Below are 21873 nucleotides of genomic sequence, written 5' to 3'. Positions count from 1 at the left end.
GATCATATGTTACTTTTAACAAGTGTGTTAATATGGTAGATTACATTAATTGATTTTCAAATGTTAACCTAGACTTGCATTCATAGGATAGGCTCCTCTTAGTCATTGCACTAGTTTCCTCAGGCTGCCGTTACAAAGTACCACAAACTGGGTGGTTTGAAATAACAGAAATTTATTCTTTCACAGTTCTGGAGGCTTCAAGTCTGACAACAAGATTTCCAGGGTCATGCTTTCCCTGAAGGTTCTTGGGCTTATCCTTCCTTGTCTCCTCCTAGCTGCTGTGGTTGCCAGCAAGCCTTGGGGTTCTGGGGTTTGTTGTCACATTGCTCCAACCTCTGCCTCCATTGCCACTTGCTGTCTTTCTTGTATCTCTTTATCTCTGTGTTCAAATGTCTATATTCTTGTAAGGACACCAGACCTCCCCTAATCCACTTTAACCTCATTTCAACTTGGTTATATGTGCAAAGATCTGATTTCTAAATGAGGTCACATTCACAGGTACCAAGCGTCACAACTTAACATATTTTTCTGAGAGACCCAGTTCTACCCTCTACAATCATGAAGTATTATTTTAAAAAATACGTTGTTGGAATCAATTTGTTAGATTTTTTTTAGAATTTTGCATTTATATTCATGAGAGATGGTTTTCCTAGTTTTAGCAAATACTGTCTTGTTTTGGTTTTGCTCTAGGGACAATGTTAGACTCACAGGATGAATTGTGAAGTATTTCCTCCTCAGCTATTTGCTGGAATAAATTGTGTAGAATTAGTCACATTTTCTTCCTTAAATGTTTGAATGAATTCTCCAGTGTAGCCATTTGGCTATGAAGTTATCTTCTTGCAAAGAGTTTTAACTGCAAATTCACTTTCTGTAGTAGATATTGAGCCATTTAATTTATTTCTTCCTGAGGGAACTTTGGTAGTGTGTGTCTTTCAAGGTCTTTGTTCATTACCCATAATCGTATAATTTATTTGCATAACATTGTTCTTAACATTTTCCTATTATCCTTTTAATATCTGTAGAATCTATAATAATTCTTAATATTTGTAATGTATGCCTTGTTTTTGTTTCTAACTAACCAGTCTGGGTAGGGGGGGTCTCAATTTTATTGATCTGTCAAGGTACTAGATTTTAGTTACATTGATTGGCTTTACTTACTATTTTTCTGTTTTCGATTTTATCAATTTCCATTGTGATCTTTACTATTTCTCTTCCTCTGCTTTCTTTGCACTTAATTTGTTCATCATTTTCTAGTTTCTTAAAACAGAAGCTGAACTCATTGATTTGAGAGTGTATTCTTTTCTAATGCAGATATCTAGTATTAAAAATTTCCTTTTAAGTACTGCTTTATCAATATACCACATATTTTTATATTATGTGTTATTTCATTTCATTCTGAATACTTTCTCACTTCCCTTTTGATTTATTCTTTGATTATAGGGTATTCAGAAGTGTGTTGTTTAGCTTTCCAAATATGTGGCAATATTGAAAGAGATTCTTCAGTTGCTAATTTCTAATTTAATTTCATTTGGTTAAACAACATACTTTGTGTGACTTAAATCCTTTTAATTTTATTGAGATGTTTTTATGGTTCAAAATGTGCTCTATCCTGACCAGTGTGTCCTGTGTACTTAAAATGTGCATATTGTGCCATTGTCCATAAATGTGAATTAATCAGGTTGTGTGGTGTTATTTTCAAGTCATCTATATTCTTCCTACATTCTATATCCTTTCCTGTTTACTTGTTTTATCCATTATTAACAGAAGAGTATCAAAACATCCAGCTAAAACTGGATTTGTCTATTTGTCCTTTAGTTCTATCAATCCATTTTCCCTCATGTATCTTGATTATTTGTTATTAAGTGTATAAACTTTTAGGATTGTTATGTCCTCTGGATGAATTGATCTTTTTTGCTCTGTGTTTTGTTTTGAATAGTTGTAACTGCTGTGCCATTGCAGTTTCTTCTGTACTGTCTAATCTGCCGTTCTTCCCATCCAGTGTGTTTTTTTAACCCAGACACTATAGTTTTCAACTCAAAAATTTGATTTGAATCTTACTAGTATTGTTCATGTCTCTAACTTTTTAAATACATAGAATGGAGTTATAATAATAATTGTTGTAATGTCTTTTCTAATCCCAACATCTGTGTCAGTTCTGGATGCTTTCTATTCATTGATTTAACTTATCTTGTGGGTACTATTTTTCTGCTTCTTTGCATGCCTGGTAACTTTTGATTGGATGCCAGGCATTGTAAATTTTACCTTGTTCAGTGTTTGACATTGTATACTTATAAATATTCTTGTTTTTTTTTTTTTTTTTTTTCCTGTTAGATTAAGCTAAGTTGCTTAGAAACAATTTGTTTGTTTTTTTTTTTTTTTTTAGTTTTTGCTTTTAAGAGTTGTTCGCTAGGCTACAGTAGTGTTTAGCCTTAGGCTAATTATTCTGCATTCCTGAGGAAGACCCTTTTGAGTATTTCATGAATTATGAGATGTTCCAGTCTGGCTGGTGGGAATGGGTTAGGAAGACTTACGGAATCAGCATAGTGTCCTACTCACAACTAGGATTTATTATAGCGAAAGTACACAAAGCAAAATCATCAAGGAGAAAGCACACGTGGTGAAGTCCAGAGAAAATTGGGCTCAAGCTTCCAGGAGTGCTGTCTCAGTGGAATTGCACAGGTGCACTCAGTCCCTCAGCAAGGAGTTGTGACAAGAAGTGTGAAATATATACTGGGGAAGCTCCTTAGTCATTTAGCACCTAAGGTTTTAATTGGGTGCTGGTCATGTGAGCATCCTGTGCCTAGCAAGCACCAAAATTCCAGGTTCCCAGAAGGAAAGTAGATGTTAAACACACACCTTCCAGTTTTCTTTCCTTTTTGTTGAAAGAAAATAATTTGAAACCAGCTGACTTGAAAAAGTATGTGTTATACCAAGGGTTGGCAAACGATTTCTGTAAGGGGCCTGATAGTAAATATAGGCTTCATGTGTGCATGTGCTAGATGGTCTGTGTCTTAACCACTCAGTACTGCTGTTACAGCGTGAATACAGCTAGATAATATTTAAACAATTGAGTGTGGTTGTATTCCCACAGGAACTTTATTTTTGATTTTTATTTATTTATTTTTGAGATGCTGTCTCACTCTGTCACCCAGGCTGGAGTGCAGAGGTGCACTCTTGGTTCACTGCAACCTCTGCCTCCCAGGTTCGAGTAATTCTCCTGCCTCAGCCTCCTGAGTAGCTGGGATTACAGGCACATACCACCATGCCAGGCTACTTTTATATTTTTAGTAGAGATGGGGTTTCACCATGTTGGCCAGGCTTGTCTCAAACTCCTGGCCTCAGGTAATCCACCCACCTCAGCTTCCCAAAGAGCTGGGATTACAGGTGTAAGCCACCGCACCTGGCCTGGAACTTTATTTTTTTAAAAAACAGTCTTTTTTCTCCTTTGTTTTGTGGGAGGGGTTGCCTGCACGCTGTGCTTTGCCAGCCCTGATGCCACACAATTATTAGGAATAATCCTCTTTTGCAAAAGCGACATTAATTTGCTACAAACGTTTTATGAAATCCAAAAATTTCAATGTCCTAAAATGCAGGCCTGTTGCGACATCAATGAAAAGTAGGGGTAAGTCTGCTGCCGAGGTGGAGTGTCAGTGGCTAATGACCTTGTACCTCAATTTTCATTGTGATAGAGATGGTTCACTGTATTTTGAATAGAGTCTTTTGTTCCAGGAGACTTTTACACCCTGAGCAATGCACCATCTTAAATCTGGAAAAGGATGGGAAATAAGCTTTTTTTATTTTTTATTTTTTATTTTTTTATTTTTTATTTTTTGGTAAAGTGTGAGAACAACTGTGAAAAGGGGAAGAACAAAAGAATCTATCCCTCCATGACAGCCCTGGTCTCAAGCAGATTGCTTTAGTGAACCCCAGTGGAAGGTGAAAGAGAATCTGGGTAGATTCTTTACAGCTTTTGAAGCTCTCTTACCCATTGAAATTTCTTCCAGGGACTCCAGGGATACTTTAGTTTGGGTTTCTGAAAAATTTAAGAAATTTCTTTCTGTTTCCCAGCAATTGAACCAAGTACAGTTCATGCACGTAACCCTCCCTCTGAGCTGTCCATGGTGGTGGTTATTCTTGCTGTTTAACACATGCTGTCATCTCAAATTTCCCATGTCCCAAACAGACGTGTGCCTACATATGCTCCAGCCCTCTTTCTGCCCTAAATCAACTCACACAGGGAGCTCAGGACTGACACTTCAAAGAAAAATATCCACAGTATCAAACTCACCCATAATTCTAATACGTTTTGGTAAAGTTTTGGGTAAATATAGAAAATCACAGGGAAGAGCAGGGTGCAGTGGCTCATGCCTGTAATCCCAGCACTTTGGGAGACTGAGGCGGGTGGATCATTTGAGGTCAGGAGTTTGAGACCAGCCTAGCCCACATGGTGAAACCCCATCTCCCCTAAAAATACAAAAACATTAGCCGGGCTTGATGGCAGGCACCTGTTATCCCAGCTTCTCAGAAGGCTGAGGCAGGAGAATTACTTGAACCTGAGAGGTGGAGGTTGCAGTGAGCCGACATTGCACCATTGCATTCCAGCCTGGACGACAGTGCGAGACTAAAAAAAAGAAATTCACAGAGAAGGGTTATGGCACGCACACATTTCCCTACTTAGCTTTTCTGTGCCTCAGTTTCCTAAATTATAAAGTAGGAATAATAATAGTACCTATGTCATAGGTTTACTATAAGGACAAAATTATTATTTTTATTTTTATCCCATGTCAGTCTATTTGTGTTGGTATAAAGGAAGACATGAGGCTAATTGATAAATAAAGCAAGTTTGTTTGGCCTATTGTTCTGCAGGCTGTACAAGAAGCACGGCATTGGCATCTGCATCTGGTGAGGGTCTCAGCTGCTTCCACTCACGGCAGAAGGTGAAGGGGAGCCAGTGTGTGCTGATCACATGGGCAGAAAGGGGGCCCAGCTTTAAAAAAAATTAGCTCTTGCAGGAACTAATAGAGCAGTAACTCACTCTTTACTTCCAGGATGGCACCAAGCCATTCATGAAAGATCTGCTGCCATGACCCAGACACCTCTGACTAGGCCCCACCTCCAATATTGCAGGTCAAATTTTAACATGAGAGTTGGAGAAGACAAATGTTCAAGCTACATTATCTGAGTTTGGTTTTCCCTTCTCACCTTTCCTTCTCACTCGCATTTCTCTAAGGTTGCTCTCCTGAGAGCTGCAAGTTTATTCTCCTCTTCAGTTCTCCTTTATGGAAACTAGGGGGCAGCTGACAGTCATACCACAGGGAGTCAACCCCTCCAAAGAAAACTGTCCCTAAGAGGAATTCCAGGTCAGCTGTTGGGCGAGTGTCTTCTCCATCTTGCTCTGGGTATTGATGGCCGCCTCACAGAGATCTTTGAGCCCTTCCTTAAGTCTGCTGCTGTCAGGATGACTTGCTGCGTTTGAGAGATTAGCCTCTAGGTGGTAACTTCCTTTTCTCTCAAACACAACAATATACAGCAGGAAATGCTGTTTTTGGCAATGGATTAGAAGGAAGGCCGTATCTTGTTCATTGACTAAGAAACAGTGGTAACTCATCTTGGATCCCTAAGAACATAGGACAGACATTTGGCACAAAGTGGTCATGTGGTGAATATATATTGAATAAACTCAGCATTTAAACCTATCTACCTTATTTTTTTCCTCAAAACTGACAAAAGGCTAAAGAGCTCAATTAGAATTGGACTCATAAGTGCTTTATTTATTCAACATGAGAGTCAACATTAGCTTGACTCTCATGTTGAATAATGTAGTGTGGAGGCTTGGGCTCTCTTGCCAGAGTGTCTTTGTTTTAAAGCAGACTTCTACACACACTCTGGGCATTACATTTCTCATCATCAAAGTGGGGGTAATTATAAAACCTGTCTCACAGCGATATTGTGAGAATTAGAAGACTTAATGTACAGAAGGTGTTTAGGATAATGCCTGGCTCATAGAACACACTCTACAAATGAAGCTATTATTCAATGAACATTTCTGAATTGAGTGCACTGTGTCTCATAAACTAGGCTGGGTGCTAGGGAATATGGAGATAAATACATAGTTTCAAGCCATAAAGCATTTAGGGCCTTCTATGGGAAGTTGAGAAGTAGATAGCAGTGAGGAGTATGGACAAAAGGTTGTGCTACAGCTGTGCACAGAGCACTGTGAAGGCACAGGAGGGAATTCTCAATCAGATGTTAAGAGTCTCTAGAATTAACAATAACGATTGAGTCTCTGCACAGCCCCGTCTCTTACATTTACAGAAATGTTCCATATGGCAGATGATGACCTAAAAATCATATCCATTTTTTTTTTCCAAGTGCAGTTTAGTTCTAGCAAGTACTGTAAGGTAAAAGAAACATCATTTCCAAAACACTGATCTTGGAGCTGTCAATACAGTAGAATTTTCAGGGCTACCAAGGAAGAGCAGAGAATCCAACTGAAAAAGTAGTTTTTGGAATATTTTTTTACCTAAAGGAAATGATAGAAATTCCAGTGTGAAAAAGTAGGGTTTTGATAAAAATCGAAGGTAACAGAAATATTAACTGCCTGGGGGAGATGGGGAATGCTTCTCAGGGAATATTGTATTTGAAGTAGGTCTTGATTGTATTTGAACTGGGTTTGAGGAATAAGATGGAGCATGTCACATAGGAACAGGCACTTCAGGAGAAGGAGCAAGCATGTATAAAGTCCTGGAATCGTGGAAGATCAAAGTATCTCGACAGAATTTCGAATAGTTCAATGTGATTGCTGTATAAGAATTGTCACAGCAAGTGGTTAACTAATGTTTAGAAATGGTGGATGGAGGGCAGCTAATGGAGGGTCTTATGTGTGTTCTTAAGGAGCATAAAGGGTATTCTAGCTATGTTGGGAAGGACTGTAAGGAAGAGAGAGCCTTGATAGCAATTGCAATTTGGAAAGATCGCTCTGGTCCACAATGGATCAAAATTGCAAAATATTAAGCAGTTGCGCAATGGCTGAGGTAAGGGATGATGAAACCTAGAGAAGTCAGATGCCATGGAGACTGGTGGTACGTTGTCAGGCCTGATGCCTCCAGAGGGTTAATATGATGATTCTTCTGTTTTAAGGTAGTGCATGTGTATAGTGTGTCTCAATGTACCTGGTACATTATGGGCATTACCTGCACCTGGTAAAGCTCAGTGTGAGCAGATAGGAATTGCATCTCTCTTTTCAGATGAGGGAACAGTTTCATTGAGCTGAAGTGACTTGTGCAAGATCACCAAACTAACTGGTGGTAGTGGAGTAAGGACAAGAAGACAGGTGTCTTGAGTCCCATCCCAGTGCTTGTTGCCATATGTCCATGGAGAGTTCTTCACAACTCCTTCCTTCGTCATCCTCAAAGACATGAGCTTCAATCCTAAATGTGGACCACCCAAGCCTCTTCAGTGTTAGTCCACCCTTCCTCCTTTCCTGCTGCAATCCCCAGTCTTCCTTCCTGATCCCTTTTATAATCCTCGGGATTTACTTTTTGGTTTCTAATGCCCCAGATCCTCTGGTTTGTGATTATAGAGCCCCTATTTTTACGGACCTGGTAGATCCCCATTTTTTTCTTGATGTGAGGTTCCACCTTTACTTCTAAGGATAAGGCAGGCAGCCTGTGTATTGCTCTGATTACTTTTCAAGTCACTCTTTACATATCATCAATTTTTGTTTCCACAGTTGCTTACTTTCTCAAAAGCAAAGCCACATGAAGCATTTTGTTAATAACCATCTTTAAGAGAAATTAAAGGTGGAAGATTTATAACAGATGCCCACGTTCCATTGCTCTTACCATAACCTTTCCTCTTACAGGTTCCCACCCCTCATTTCTCATCCCTCTAATGTAAATCTCAGTCACTGAGTAGTTCATTTGCTCCATTATTGCTAGTTGGCCCCCCTTGGCTTCTTCCCTCCTGTTTGATGCTACTCAGCTGGTTCCTTGGAGACCCTCTGTGGGCAGCTTGGCTCCAGTGCCCCTTAGCATTTTCTCTCAGAGTTCTGCTGATTGAGTTGTCGAATGTCAAAGAGAAAGTTAGAGATCATTAAATCCAACCCTGCACAGATGAGAAAACAAAGACTCCATGAATGAAAGTGACTCTCCAAGGACACCAGGCAGCTGCTTGCGGGAGAGGCCAGGACCCGGGTCTCCTACTCTTACCTGGGCTTCTCCCACTGGTTCACTCTGCCTTCTGTCTCTACTGGTAAAATATTAATTTCAATTAAATGGGACTCTGGAGCAATCACAAGAAGAGAAAAATATAGTTCCTGACTTCACAGCCTGGCTGGGTGACAAGTTTAAAACACATGGCAAGTTAAAGGACGAGGCAAACTTACCATATGCACATATCTGTCAGAGGGCCAGAGAATAGATGCAGGTGGGAAGGCTAGATGGGTTCAGAGGCTCATCTCAAGAATCATCCAGAATCAACCCACTGTGGGTTTCCACTCCAAATCTGCCATTTCCTAGATGTGTAAACTTAGCATGTCCCCAAATGTTGCTGTGCTTCAGGTTGCTCACGGTGGTGAAGAAATGAAGTAACAGGTATTCTCAGACCGAGTGGGCACTCAGCAAATGGCAGCTGGGAAGGTTTCCCTGGTGGGAAGGATGAGAGAGGTGCAGGGGGGCTGACTTAACTGTAGCTACATGGAAAAGAGAGTTGGGACACTCAGGCAGGGCTGAGGGCTGGAGTCAAGGAGCAAGGAAGACATGTGTATAGTGAGGAACCAAGGAGGAGGCCACCGGGCTAGAGAGGAGGTTTGAGAAGCAGAGTCAGGAAGAATGACTGGAAAGGTGGTTAGGAACCTTCCCCAAGAAGAGTTTGAAATTAGATTCAGCAATTTATGTAATGTTAAAATTGGAGGACCCCAAGAAACAACCTAGTGTCTTCACCCTCAGACTGATCTTTGTGTCACACTGGAATTTGATGCATCGTTAGTGGGTATGACTTGATCAAATGTGCTTGGGAAATTCTACGTTAAACAAAGCTAAATAAGGTTCTTTTCTCAGAACTTTTGTAAAGGTAATTCTGTTGTACCTTGTCGTGAAAAGAATAACATTGCATTTCACTTATTTCATCATAGAACTTTACACACACACACACACACACACACATACACGTATATGTATAAACTAAACTCCAGTAAGATTTTGTCTGTTATCCAGAGAAACAGGGCTAGTGCCTCCCAGATAGTTCCCTTTTCTTTTGGCCGGTTCTGGAGAGAAGTCTGACATCAAAGTGTCAGCAGGGTGGGTTCTTTCTGAGGGCTCTGATGGAGAATATGTTCCAGGCCCCTCTCCTTGGCATAGAGATGGCTGTTTTCTCCTTGTGTCTCATACTGTCTTCCCTCTAGGAGCATCTCTATGTCCAAATTTGCCCCTTTGTATAAGGACACCACCAGTCATGTTGGATGAGGGACTACCCTGATGATGTCACTTTAACTTAATTACCTTTATAAAGATCCTATCTGCAAATAGGATCACATTTTGAGGTACTGGGAGTTAGGACTTCAACATATGAATTTTGGGGGAGCATACCTCAACCCATGATACGGTTTGGCTGTGTCCATATCCAAATCTCATCTTGAATTGTGGTTCCCATAATCCCCACGTGTCAAGGGCAGGACCAGGTGGAGATAATAGAATCTTGGGGGTGGTTTTCCCTATGCTGTTATCATGATACTGAGTGAGTTCTCACGAGATCTGATGGTTTTATAAGGGGCTTGCCCCTTTGCTCGACACTCCTTGTCTCCCCGGCCACCATGTGAAGAAGGACATGTTTGCTTCCTTTTCTGCCATGATTGTAAATTTCTTGAGGCCTTCTCAGCCATGCAGAACTGTGAGTGAGTCAATTACACCTCTTTTCTTTATAAGTTCCCAGTCTTGGGTATGTCCTTATAGCATCATGAGAAGGGACTAATACAGTAAACTGGTACCACAGAGAGTGGGGTGCTATAAGGATACCATAAAATTTGGTAGTGACTTTAGAACTGGGTAACAGGCAGAGGTTGGAACAGTTTGGAGGGCTCAGAAAAAGACAGACAGAAAAATATGGGAAAGTTTGGAACTTCCTAGAGACTTGGAGGGCTCAGAAGACAGGAAGATATGGGAAAGTTTGGAACTTCCTAGAGACTTGGAGGGCTCAGAAGACAGGAAGATATGGGAAAGTTTGGAACTTCCTGGAGATTTGATGAATGGCTTTGGCCAAAATGTTGGTAGTGATATGGACTATGAAGTCGAGGCTGAGGTGGTCTCAGATGGAGATGAGAAACTTGTTGGGAACTGGAATAAAAGTGACTCTTGCCTTTCTTTTGCAAAGAGACTGGTGGCATTTTGCCCCTGCCCTAGAGATCTGTGGAACTTGAGAGAGATGATTTCGTGCATCTGGTGGAAGAAATTTCTAAGCAGCAAAGTGTTCAAGAGGAAGCAGAGCACAAAAGTTTGGAAAATTTGCAGGCTGACAATGCAATAGACAAGAAAACCCATTTTCTGAGGACAAATCCAAGCCAGCTGCAGAAATTTGCATAAGTGACAAGGAGCCAAAGATTAATCGCCAAGACAATGGGGAAAATGTCTCCAGGGTATGTCAGAGACCTTCATGGCAGCCCCTCTCATCACAGGAGGGAAAAAAGGTTTTGTGAGTGGGGCCTGGGGACCCTTGCTCTTTGCAGCTTTGGGGCATGGTTCCCTGTGTCCCAGTTACTTTAGCTCAGGCTGTGGCTAAAAGGGGCCAAAGTACAGCTCAGGCCGTTGCTTCAGAGGGTGCAAGCCCCAAGCCTTGGCAGCTTTCACATGGCATTGGGCCTTTGGGTACATGTAAGTCAAGAATTGAGGTTGGGGAACCTCTGCCTAGATTTTAGAGGATGTATGAAAATGCCTGAATGTTCAGACAGAAGTTTCCTGCAGGGGCAGAGACCTCATGGAGAACCTCTACTATGGCAGTGTGGAAGGGAAATGTGGAGTCAGAGCATCCATACAGATTCTCCACTGGGACACTGCCTGCTGGAGCTATGAGAAGAGAGTCACCATCCTCCAGACCCCAGAATGGTAGATCCACTGGCAGCTTGCACCGTGAGCCTGCAAAAGCCGCAGACACTCAACCCCAGCTCATGAAACCAGCTGGGAGGTGGGCTGTATGCTGGAAAGCCACAGGATTGGAGTTGCCCAAGGCTGTGGGAGCCTACCTCTTGCCTCAACGTGATCTGGATGCGAGACATAGAGTCAAAGGAGATCATTTTGGAACTTTAAGGTTTAATGACTGCCCTATTGGATTTTGGATTTCCATGGGGCATGTGGGCCCTTTGTTTTGGCCAATTTCTCCCATTTGGAATAGGTGTATTTACCGAATGCCTATACTTCCATTGTATCTAGGAAGTAACTAACTTGGTTTTGATTTTACAGGTTCATAGGTGGAAGGGACTCTCCTTGTCTCCGATGAGACTTTTGAACTTTAGGGTTAATGCTGGAATAGTTTTGGGGACTGCTGGAAAAGCATGATTGTGTTTTGACATGTGAGGACATGAGATTTGGAAGAGGTCAGGAGTGCAATTACATGGTTTGGCTGTGTCCCTACCCAAATCTCATCTTATATTGTAGTTCCCATAATCCCCACGTGTTAAGGGTAGGACCAGATGGAGATAACTGAATCATGGGGGCAGTTTTCCCCATGCTGTTCCCGTGATAGTGAGTGAGTGCTCATGAAATCCCATGGTTTTATAAGGGGCTTCCCCTTTTGCTTGACACTCCTTCTCTCTCCTGCCATCATGTGAAGAAGGATGCGTTTTCTTCCCCTTTGTCATGATTGTAAATTTCCTGAGGTCTTCCCAGCCATACAGAACTGTGAGTCAACTAAGCCTCTTTTCTTTATAAGTCACCCAGTCTTGGGTATGTCCTTACAGCAGCATGAGAAGGGACTAATCCAACCCATAACACTTATCAAGATTCCATTTCTCACTAACAAAGGGTTTCCAGAGAAAGAAACATAGCCTAAGAGACTGCAGCAGACAGGTGGTCAGCATGTGTCCTTCCCGCTGGTCACCACTGTGCCCAGGGCAGGCGAGGATGTTTACTCATCTCCAAATGCATGGGAAGCATTCATGCCTTGATTCCCCTGTGCATGCATCCTACATCTTTCCTTTTCCTTACCTAACACTCATGTATGCACCTATACACTTTCCACATAGCAGACCTCAATTAATTCATTTTAGCACATTCTAGGAAAACACCTGGAACATGGCATTTCCACTCTTAACATTCAGTTCGTACTTTTTCAGTAGCCATTTCCATAGTCATTACAGATTTATGAGATAATTTCTGCCTTTACATCAATCAACAGAGGGTCTGGCATGCACAAAACACTTTTTATATTCATCAGACCATTTTGGTTTCTTGTGAAAATCTTAAGAATGAAGCAGGGTAGGGCTTATTGGCCCATTTTATTACTGTGGACTCTGAGATTCAGGGAGGCAAAATATCCTGTCCTTGTGTTTGACCCCTGACTCCCGGATACCTTCCATGCCTGTCCTATCCAGAGCACCACATCCCTTTCCATGAAGCATCACCTCCCATGGTTATGTCTTCTGAGGCATCTGCCTTTTTATAACTTTTTATCCATTTATCTGTAGCTCACTCTGCCTAGTGCCACCAACTCTAACAAAACCTGCTCCTCTTCCTTTCACAGCCCAATCCATTCTTGGAGTCACTCCAGTACTACTCTTCTTTTTTCCTCATCCCCTGTGGAATTTGATTTTAGGCTGGTTGAAAGTCTGGACATGGAGCCCTTAGAAAACTGGTGTCAGCAATGGATGGAGCTCTTCCTGGTTCTATGTGCTTGGGCAGGTAGGAAGGATAGCCAGTGTCTCTAGGAAAGGGGATGACCAGACACACATACCCACATCTGCCGCTCCATGGGGCTAGGGATCCTCGCCCTGATCAGGCAGTCCTGTTGCCAGTTGACACCTTGGGTGACTGCACCCTTTCATTGTGAAGACTGCTGCTGAGATGTTTGCTTTGTGCAATGCTCTTAAGGTTATTTTTATCTCTTTTACTTAAAGGAAATGAATGTGGATCCTTTCCTGATGTCTTCTGATAACCTCATCTTCAAACACCTGTTCTCATCTGATTCCTTTTCTCCCTGTCTTACTGCTTTGGCCCTGCCTCTCATCATCCTCCCTGATCCAGTTCACCGTGCTGTGGTCCAAATGGCGCTCTGTCTCTCCTTCCAGTTTTGTCCTCACTGCAGCCATTTCAGTTCAGCAGAAGAAGTGTGGCCCATCCAGCCCTCCAGCTCCATCTCACAGCTCCAGCCACTCTAACCAGGGCCAGTCACTGACTGAGTCGCACTCCCTCTTGCCTTCAGGCATTTGTTTGTGCTATTTCCTCCACCCAGAACAGCCTTCTCTGCTCAGTCCCTCCAACTTTTGCCCCGTGTTTCTGGTGAACTGCTACCTCTCCATCTACCTTCATCCTCTACCTTAAACATCATGTCTGGGCAGCCAGGGCTGACATGCTCCAGATTCCCTGAGTTGCTTCTCCTGCGTGTGACTATATCATGCACTTAGCAGTCTGCTTACTTGACTGTTTTACTCTCTTATACCAGGGATTCATGGCTGCATATTATGTGTCCAGAGAGCCTGGGATATAACAGGAATTCTGCAAATATTACTGGAATCAGTGAATGCCCTGTCAGGCGCTCTGCTGGGTGCTGGGTGTTTCTGACCTTGAAAAGGCTCCCTGCTGGGAAGATTATCCTAAAACACATTAATCAGGTCGTTTCTCTGCTTAAAAGCATGCATGACTGGCACAATTGAGGCCAATGTGACATGAAAAATGCCCCAAACAGGCTGGCCGAATGAACGTGCCCTCCTCTGGGCGTCAGGAGCCTGTCAGGCAGCTTTCTCACAGCTTTCACCTCATTAGCCTCTGATCTTCTGTTTTCTGTTCTTTCTCTGACCAGATCTGAAGTTATCCCTGGGTTCTTCTTGCTTTGCAGAGGGCCTGGAACTGAGTGGGTGTTAAACAAGTGTTTTGCATGAGCAAATTTCCAAAGGGCCAGAGGAGAAGTAAAGGGGAAAAATAATCTTTGTCCTTTTCATATCTGCCGCCAGAAAGAAAAAAGACAGGAGGAAGATGAAAGCTTTTGGAGCTCTTCTACAGCCTCTCTCCTGACTTTGTGTTATCTACTCTGTAAGCACCTGGGCATGACAGTGCCATTTATAGGACTTTCCATGCAGGGATTCTGTGGCTCTACTAAGGTGCTGCTGCTACTGGGGCACCAGCTTCCTGGAGAAGGCAGGAAGTCAGAGGATCCCCTGAGCTGAACTTAGTGGGGATGGCCAAGGGGAGGCAGGGTCCTTTCTGAGAGGTAGAGAGAGTGCAGAAGGAAGTGGCTGTACCATCTGGAGTCCTAGAGTACCAGAGAGTGAAAATATTTAATCAGCTTTGCACCTCCCCCACCAATGAAATGAAGACAGTTTCCAGCCAGCTGGATTCCATGGACGTGTAGAATATGTGAAAATCGGAGGAAGACAGCCGGGTTGTAGAAAAAGAGCAAGGGCTTTGTGGTCAGACAGTATGGACTCAAGAGTAGCCCTAAGAGAAATCTGACACACATGCACCTTTCTGCCTGCTCCCATGTCAATTACCCACTTACTTAACTTCCTCTGTAACCTGGAATGAATAAGAACTACCTCACAGGGTGCTTTGGAGGTGAAATGTAATAAATAATGTCAAGCACTAACTACAGTGTCTAACGTAGAGGCATTATTCAATAAAAGGGAGCTTTTATTCCTTTCTAATGAGGATAGCAGAGTTCTTTTATGAAACAGAAACATCAAACTTTGGGGAAAATTTAAATGCATAGGTGAGTGAGCTGGGTAGGTGAAAAAGCCAAGATTGCTTGCACTTGGCTGATGTGATCCCCAGAGTGAGTAACACTTGTCTCCTTGTGCCAAGGCCATACTCAGGTTGGCTCTCCAGGTATAATCCAGACATGGGTAATTGATCTATCATGACTTCCCAAGGGACGTCCAGCAGATGCACTGCTCCAGCCACAAAGTCCATGGAGGTTGGTGTTGATGGGAAGGGTAGGGATAGAACAGGACTTTGGTCATGCCAAGACTGGTGTACTAGCTTTAAGATGGGAGGGGGGTTGAGCAGATTTGTTCTGTTTCTGGATCACTTTCTTCCCCATTTGCATAGCTGCACCCTATGCTATAGTTAAATAGAAAATATTTTTCAACCTATTTCCCATCCTTTCTTCTGTATACTAGGTAAACTGGAGGGTGAAACTCAAGCTCACTGATGGATGCAAAGTGGTATAAATCTAAGTCTGAAATAGAATTGAAATCAAGATACTGACTCTGGAGGGTAGATGCTGTGTTCTTTTTCAGCTCATATGGAGAGTAGGTTGAGGGTGAGTACTTTTGGCTACACAGAACACTAATAAAAGACAAATGTCCTTTCCCCAAGCCCTCAGGGACTTTATGGAGGAGGATGGAGGAGGAGCTGTTTCTTCAAGAACTACAGAGACAAAGCTTCTAAAATTCTCCATGCTTAATAAAGCTAATGACAACTGAAAGGCACTGTATTTCAGAAATATATTTGGTTATTTACCAGGAGAGTAATTAAGAAGCAATGCTTTCTTTTTTTTATTCAAATGTTGTTTCTCTAGGAAGATCTTCTGTGATCCTGTGCCCCTCACTCTCCACCACCCAGCCTCAGCTTGGTACACCCTGACTGTTTTCCAAATAGCACCTGCTTCTACTTACCTTTATCTTGGGCCTATCATGCTGTATTGTCATCATCTGTTACCTGCCATCATCCCTACTGGAGTGAGAGTTCTCCCATACAGTGCACAATTTCAGTCTTGTTTTAAAAAACATTCTTTATGTTGATGCATAATATGTGTACATAGTTTTGGGGTACATGTGATAATACATTCATATGATTTGTGAGGATAAATTAGCGTACTTGAGATATCCATCACCTTAAATATTTGTATTTTTATGTTAGAAACATTCAAATTATTCTCTATTAGCTACTTTGAAATGAACAATATGATGGAATCCTACTCAGCTACAAAAAGGAATGAATTAATAGCATTTGCAATGACCTGGGTGAGATTGGAGACTATTATTCTAAGTGAAGTAACTCAGGAATGGAAAAAACAAACGTTGTATGTTCTCACTGATATGTGGGAGCTAAGCTATGAGGATGCAAAGGCGTAAGAATAATACAATGGACTTTGGGGACTCGGTGGGAAGAGTGGAAGGGAGGTGAGGGATAAAAGACAACATATACGGTGCAGTGTATACTGCTCGGATGAGGGGTGCACCAGGATCTCACAAATCACCACTAAAGAGCTTACTCATATAACTAGATACCATCTGTACCCCAATAACTTATGCAAAAATATGTACAATAGATTACTGTAGACTATAGTTACTCCATTGATCTATCAAACACTAGGTCTTCCTTCTTCCATCAAACCATATGTTCATACACAATAATCAACATCTCTTCCTTTTCACCTCCTGCCTACCCTTTCAAGACTCTGGTAGCCACCAATCTACTTTCTATCTTCATGAGGTCTACATTTTTAGCTTTACATATGAGTGAGAACATGTGATATCTGTCTTTCTGTACTTGGCTTATTTCTCTTAACATAATGACCTCCAGTTCCATCCATGTGGCTGCAAATGATGGGATTTCATCCTATTTTATGTATGAATAATATTCCATTATATAGCTATTATATGCATACATATCACATTTTATTTACCCATTCATTCATTGATGGACACTTAGGTTGACTGCTTATTTTGACTATTTTGAATAGTGCTGCAATAAACATGGTAGGGCAGATATCTATTCAATATACCATAGTTTTGATTTTCATTTATCTGATGATTGGTGATGTTGAGCATTGTTTCATATACCTGTTGGCCATATGTATGTCTTCTTTTGAGAAATGTCTATTGAGATCTTTTGTCCATTTTAAAATTATGTTATTTGTTTTTTGCTATTGAGTTTGTTATATATTTAAAAAAGGGCTTGTTATATATTCTGGTTATCAATCGCTTATCACATGGGTAGTTTGCAAATTTTTCTCCCATTCTGTGAATTGTCTTTTCACTTTGATTGTTTCCTTTGCTGTGCAGAAGCTTTTTAGCTTGATTAAATCCAATTTGTCTACTTTTACTCTGGTTACCTGTGCTTTTGAGATCTTACACAAAAATTATTTGCCAAAACCAGCATCCTGGAATGTTTTCCCTATTGTTGTTTCTAGCCGTTTTGTAATTTCAAGCCTTAGTTTAAGTCTTTAATCCAATTTGATTTGATTTTTGTGTGTGGCAAGTTATAGGGGTCTAGTTTCATTCTTCTGAAATGGTTATTCAGTTTTCTTGGTATCATTTGTTGAAGAGACTGTTCTTTTACCATTGTATGTTTCTGGTGCTTTCGTTGAAGATAAATTGGCTGTGTGTGGATTTATATTTGGGTTCTTTATTCTTTCCATTGATCTATGTATCTGTTTTTATGCCAATACTATGGTAATTTGGTTACTGGCTTTGTAGTAAATTTTGAAGCCACTTTGCAGTAAAGATGTGATGCCTCCACCTTTGTCCTTAGCAAAAAAAATATCTTTTTGCTAAGGATTGCTTGACTATTCTGAGTCTTGTGGTTCTGTATACGTTTTAAGATTTTTTCTATTTCTGTGAGGAATGTCATTGTTATTTTGACAAGGATTGCATTGAATCTATATATTGTTTTAGGTAGTATTGTCATCCTAAAATATTAGTTCTTTCAGTCCATAAGCATAGAATATCTTTTCAATTTTTTTTGTATCCTCTTCATCGTTGTTTCATGGTTTTCTTTGTATAGATCTTTTACTTCTTTGGTTAAATTGATTCCTAGGTATTTTATATTCTTTGTAGCTATTGTAAATGGGATTGGTTTCTTGATTAATTTTTCACATTTTACACTGTTGACATAAATAAATGCTACTGATTTTTGTATGTTGATTTTATATCTTGCAACTTTACTGGATTTATCAGTAAAGAGATCAAGCCATAAAAAAATGTATTTTATTAAAAAAAATGCCCAGGACCTGATGGGTTCACTGCTAACTTCTACCAAACATTTAAAGAATAACTAAAACCAACTCTACTAAAACTCCACAAAAAGATGGAAAAGAAGGTAATACTTCCAAACACGTTGTGCGATGCCAGCATTAGTGATACCAAAACCAGACAAGAACACAACAAAAAAGAAAACCACAGGCAAATATCACAGCTGATATTCATCATCTGATGAACATACATGCAAAAATGTAGACTATAGTTAACCCCATTGATCTATCAAACACTAGGTCTTACTTCTTCCATCAAACCATATGTTCCATCAAACCACATTTGACTAGCAAACCAAATTCAACAATACACTGAAAAGATCACCCACCATGATCAAGCTGGACTCATCCCAGGGATGCAAGGATGGTTCAACATATGCAAATCAATAATCATGATATATCACATTAACAGAACCAAGAACAAAAACCATATGATCTTCTCAATAGATATGGAAAAGGCATTTAATAAAATTAAACATCCTTTTATGATTAAATAAAACCTCATGAAACTGGTTATAAAAGAACATACCTCAAAATAATAATTATCATATCTGACAAACCCTGAACAGGTAAAAATTGAAGTTTATTTCTCTAAAAATGGGAATAAGAGAAAGATGCCAACTTCCACAACTTGTATTCAACATAGTACTGGAAGCCCTAGCCAGAGCAATTAGGCAAGAGAAATAAAGGGCATCCAACTTAAAAAGGAAGAATTCAAACCAATCTTGTTTACAGGTGACATGCTCTTATACTTAGAAAAATCTAAAGACTCTACCAAAGAACTATTACAACTGATCTTTTTACTTATTGTTTTAATGTCTGTTTTTAAAAACTTTCTTCATAGTTCGATCTTGATAGGTTGTATATTTCCAGTAATTTATTCATTTCTTTTAGATTTTCCACTTTTTGGCATATGGTTACTCCTGATAGCCTCTGATGATTCTTTGTATTTTTTGTTCTCAATTGTTATTTTTCCTTTTCCATTTTAAATTTTATGTATTTGGGTCTTCCCTCTTTTTTCTTGGCTAGTTTAGTTTAAGCTTTGTCAATTTTGTTTGTCTTTTTAAGAAAATCAACTTTTTGTTTTGTTGATCTTCTGTATTGTTTTTTAGTTTCAATTTCATTAATTTCTGCTCCAATCTTTGTATTTGTTTCCTTCTGCTAACTTTGGGTTTGTTTTGTTTTTGCTTTTCTGGTACCTTGAGCTGTATTATTAGGTTGTTGATTTGAAATCTTTCTACTTTTTTGATATAGGCATTTATTGGTATAAACTTCCTATTAGTACTTCTTTTGTTGTATTTCATAGATTTTGATATGTTATATTTTCATTTTTATTTGTTTCAAGAAATTTTAAAATTTTCTTCTAATTTTTAATTGACTCTGGTAGGTCTGGAACATATTTAACTTCCATGTGTATGTGCAGTTTCTGAGGTTTCTCTTGTTAGTGATTTTAAATTTTTTTCCACTTTAGTCAGAAAGATACTTGATATGATTTCTACTTTTTTGAATTTGTTCAGACTTGTTTTGTGGCCTAAGATATGATCTATTCTAGAGAATATTCCATGCACCGATGAAAAGGTTTATTCTACAATAGTTGGATAAATGTCCTGTAAATGTCAGTTAGGTCTATTAGTTCTAGTATAGTTTAACGCTCATGCTTCTTTGTTTCTGTCTGGATGATCTGTCCATTACTGAGAGTGAGGTATTGAAGTCCTTTGCTCTTATTGTTTTGCAATATACTTTTCCCTTTAAATTTTATTAGTATTTGCTTTATACACTTGGGAATTCTGGTGTTGGGTATATAGATATTCATAATTGTCATATCTTCTTTCTGAATTGACCTTTTTATCATTATATAGTGACCTTCTTTGTCTCTTTTTACAGTCTTTGATTTGTAGCCATCCCACTCCTGGCCTGTATGGTTTCCTTTGAGAAGTCTAAATTGGAGGTCTTTTATATGTTTTTGCCTCTTTTCTCTTGCGGCTTTTAGGATCATCTCTTTGTACTTGGTCTTTGAAAGTTTGATTTTTATATGCCTTAGAGTAGTCTTGTTTGGGTTGAATCTGTTTGGTATTCTCAGATCTTCCTGTACCTGGATATTTATCTCTTTCTTAAGGTTTTGAAAGTTTTCTGTTATTATCCCCTTAATAAACTTTCTACTCCTTGCTCTTGCTCGATACCCTCTCTTCAACACTAGTAATTATTAGATTTGGTCTTTTGAAGTAATATATATATTTTGAGATAGAGTCTTGCTCTGTCACCTAGGCTGGAGTGCAGTGGCATGGTCTCAGCTCACTGCAACCTCTGCCTCCTGGATTCAAATGACTCTCCTGCCTCAGCCTCCCCAGTAGCTGGGATTACAGGCACGTGTCACCACGCCTGGCTAATTTTTGTATTTTTAGTAGAGACGGGGTTTCACCATGTTGGGCAGGCTGGTTTTGAACTCCTGGCCTCAAGTGATCTGCCCACCTTGGCCACCCAAAGTGCTGATATTACAGGTGTGAGCCACCATGTCTGGCTTATTTTCTATATCTTGTTGGTGACTTTTATTTCTTTTCATTCCTTTTCTTTTTTCTCCTCTGACTGTATATTTTCAAGTAGCCTGTCTTCAAGCTCACTGATTCTTTTTTTTGTTTGATCCACTCTGTAGTTAAGAGCCTCTAATTAATTTTTATAGTTCAACATGTACATTTCTCAGTTCCTATATTTTTGTTTGATTTTTTAAAAATGATTTTAATCTCATTAAATTTTTATGATAAATTCCTGAATTGGTTTTCTGTGTTGTCTTGGAGATCACTGATTTTCTTTAAAACTAAAGTTTTGAATTCTTGATCAGAGAGCTCATATATTGCCATCTTGTTAATATGAGTCACTGTTTCCTTGTTTTGTTTCTTTGGGAGATCATGATTCTTTGTTTGCTGTTGTGTTCTGTGATGTACATCTGTGTCTGTGCACTGAAGGATTATTTATTCCAGTCCTCTCTACATGGCTTGTTTTTTTTCCTGTATATATTTGCTTAGTGGTTCATTACTGCTAGGTTGCTGCCCCCTGTTTGGCTCTAGGTGGCACCATAAGCCTGGGTTCGCCTCAACTTCAGTAAAGGATTGGAGTGCAGCCGTTCCTGAATCGGGGAAGTCCCAAAGGGGATATTCTTGGATTACTAGAAACTTGGCTAGGGGATCCTGTCCAGGGATCCTGTGAATAAACCTCTTGCAGCTTGGTGCTGCTGAACAGCCACTCTGATTTGGCATCTTTTTTGGCTAAGTTACACAGCAGAGTTTCCAGGGATGGGGATGGTCGTCCTTCTTCTTCACTTTGTCTCTGCCTGTTCACAGGGACATTTTTCCCTTCAGGCACTCATGTGCTTCTCCTGTATTATGGCAGAGACAAGTGTCCTGCCAGGACACCCAAGATAGTGGGGAAAGTGAGATTCAGGTGTACAATCATCATTTCCAGTATAGAAACTGTGAATTGGGTAAAAATTTTCTGCTCACTTGGTGCTGGGCAGAATGGGGGGAGGGACATTGTGACTGTGGAAACCTGATTCTCTTACCATCTGCTTGGAGTTTTTTCTTTCTTTTTTTTCTTTCACTTTTCTGTGTCCCTGAGGACTGTCTCATCTTCATATTTGAGTTTTGAGAGATTGCTGGTGATAATCTTGTGCTGTATATTCATTTTTTTTTTTGATTTTCTGTA

This window comes from Theropithecus gelada, chromosome 13, assembly GCF_003255815.1.
Source record: "Theropithecus gelada isolate Dixy chromosome 13, Tgel_1.0, whole genome shotgun sequence".
NCBI lineage: Eukaryota > Metazoa > Chordata > Mammalia > Primates > Cercopithecidae > Theropithecus > Theropithecus gelada.
Note: the sequence above shows the minus strand (reverse complement) of the source record.